Source organism: Echinops telfairi, unplaced genomic scaffold (genome assembly GCF_000313985.2).
Source record: "Echinops telfairi isolate 266 unplaced genomic scaffold, ASM31398v2 ScPeMD7_18;HRSCAF=68, whole genome shotgun sequence".
In the NCBI taxonomy this organism is placed as follows: Eukaryota; Metazoa; Chordata; class Mammalia; order Afrosoricida; family Tenrecidae; genus Echinops; species Echinops telfairi.
The window spans coordinates 98289044-98291402 of record NW_022103915.1 but is presented as its reverse complement, the minus strand read 5'-3'; positions in this window follow the sequence as shown (position 1 = coordinate 98291402).

Genomic DNA, 2359 nt, shown 5'->3' with positions numbered 1-2359 from the left:
TGTGTGCTCCGATCAGATATGTCCCTCTCCCAGAGCTGCAGATTCAATACCGTCCTTTGAAATAAATTCTTCTGTGGGGAGGGGCGTGTTCACTTAGTAGTTGGGATTGGGGCCGGCCCCGACTTCTTAACTATAATTTTGCTACTGTTATGAATCATCATGTGAATATCTGATATGCAGGATGTATTTTCATTGTTACAAATTGAACATTCAAGCATAGTGATTCATCACAAAAACAATAGATTGTGAAGATTTTATTTCTAATGACAAATAAATGAAATTTTGTCTGGAAGCATGGTGTAGTATGGGTAACAGTCTTCACACTGGGTACTCCTAGGTGGGCATATCTGCACGTGGGCGTACCCGCATGGAGACGGATAGAGGAGCCGTTTCTCTGTTCCTAAGATAATCGGAAATATGTGTTTTCCGATGTTCTTAGGTGACCCCTGTGAAAGGGTCGTTCAACCCCCAAAGGGGCTGCCACCCGCAGGTTGAGAGCTGCTGTCCTGGAGGGTCACTGTGAGAAGACCTGCTTGATGTCAGGGAGTCCATTCAGCCCATGTCTTACACTGACCACTGTCTCCCTCTACCCACTTTTCTGTTGTCTATCCTGAGTGGGGGTTATATGTCAATAATTGTGATCGGTTCCCCCATCTTCCCCTTACCCTCCTGGTATCGCTACTCTCAGTATTGGCCCTGAGGGACCATTATCTGTCCTGGATTCCCTGTGTGGTGAGCTCTTATCTGTACCCATATACATGCTCTGGTCTAGCTGGATATCTCCACAGGAGAGGGAGCGAGGGACCAGACTTCAACCCAGTGCGCCAAGACGTGAATGCACCATTTACAACTTCTCAGTTGATGACTTCCATCACAGTTCCCTTTCCTGGGTAGCGGCTCTGTTACAGAAAAGTAGGGTATGGCAGAGGTTTCTCGGTCCCACTTGGCCTCCATTGAGCTGTCACATGTCAAGATCCCAGACACCATGTTGGTTCCTTTTGGTAACTGGCAGATCGGTATGAGCCCCCAAACTGGACTGTACCCCATGGGTCTCTAGAGGGAGAACTGGGGGCAGACTGAAGGTACCAATGGGCTATCAGATGCGCTTAACCGCCAATTGCTCACAAAATTCAATATACACTCACTTTAGTGAGAGGGAGGCCTTTAGGAATGGATTTTTCAAAATTGGGCTCCCAACCCTGGAAGACAAATTGGACAGGGGGTCACCTCTTACAGCCCCTCCACAAGCATTATATCCCCTGGTTATAATTCTCAAGCCCCTCCCCTGGTTCCTCATTGGCTGGTTGGTAACTATGGGGTGAAAGCTCTTTCCTGAACTTTGCTACTTCTTTAAAGTTTCCCCTTCTGGAACAGATTGCCTTCCCTAAACCACCCCCCACCCCTAACACACACACACACACACACACACACACACACACACACACGCACGCGCGCAAAACTTTCTTAATTCATCCAGTTCCCACATTCTAGTGATCCTCACATCCCCTATCAACCGGTAGCCTGGCTGCTTGGTAACTGCTTGATTCTTTGTCCCTGGACCGGCCTGGTGACTTCCTATCTCACAACCCCTCTGATTGCTGGCATTCACGCCATCCCCCCTGGACTCGCTGCCTCCTGTCCCCAGGGGGAAACGCCACAAAGTTGTAGCCGTGAAGAAAAGTAAACGTGTTCAGCATACATACGAGCAAACAGAAATGGGAAATGAACTGACCAATGTCTGCCAGCATCCCAGGAGCATCACAAAACAGTATATATAAAAATCAGCCATCAATCAAAGCTTCTTCCTTCCACAGATCTGCTAGGTACTGTTTTTCCAAAGGCCATCAATACATGTTCGATGTAACGATAGACATTGGGCCAACAGGCTAGACCAGGAAAGAGGACACAAGTGACGATGCCCTCCATCCTTGGATCCGCCTAAACCAAGGTCCCTCGTCCTTTGTGTGGCCACCAGCTCCTCTGCCTCTCCCCACTTCTCCTGCATTCATCCCCACCCCCACCCCCACCTCCCTGCTTTCCCAGAATTGTCACCATCATACAGGTCAGTGGCCACAAGTTGTCAAGCATTCAAGATGGTATCTGGGTTTAGACAACGGAGACAGGGCTCTGGCTGCAGGCTGCATCCTCCCGCACACCAAATGCCCCTCTTCTCAGGACCCCCAGACTCCGCCCAGTCAGTCAGCTCTCCGCTCTTCTCAGGGACACGAGGAAAGCTGACTGTTCTCTGCTCCCCCAACAGCAAGGAAGCCCTGTGATTTAGGAGCAAGCTCATCCATCTCCAGCAAGCCTCTGAAAACGACTGGGTGTGCTCAGGGCAAGTCTTTCCTGGAGAAGGCCT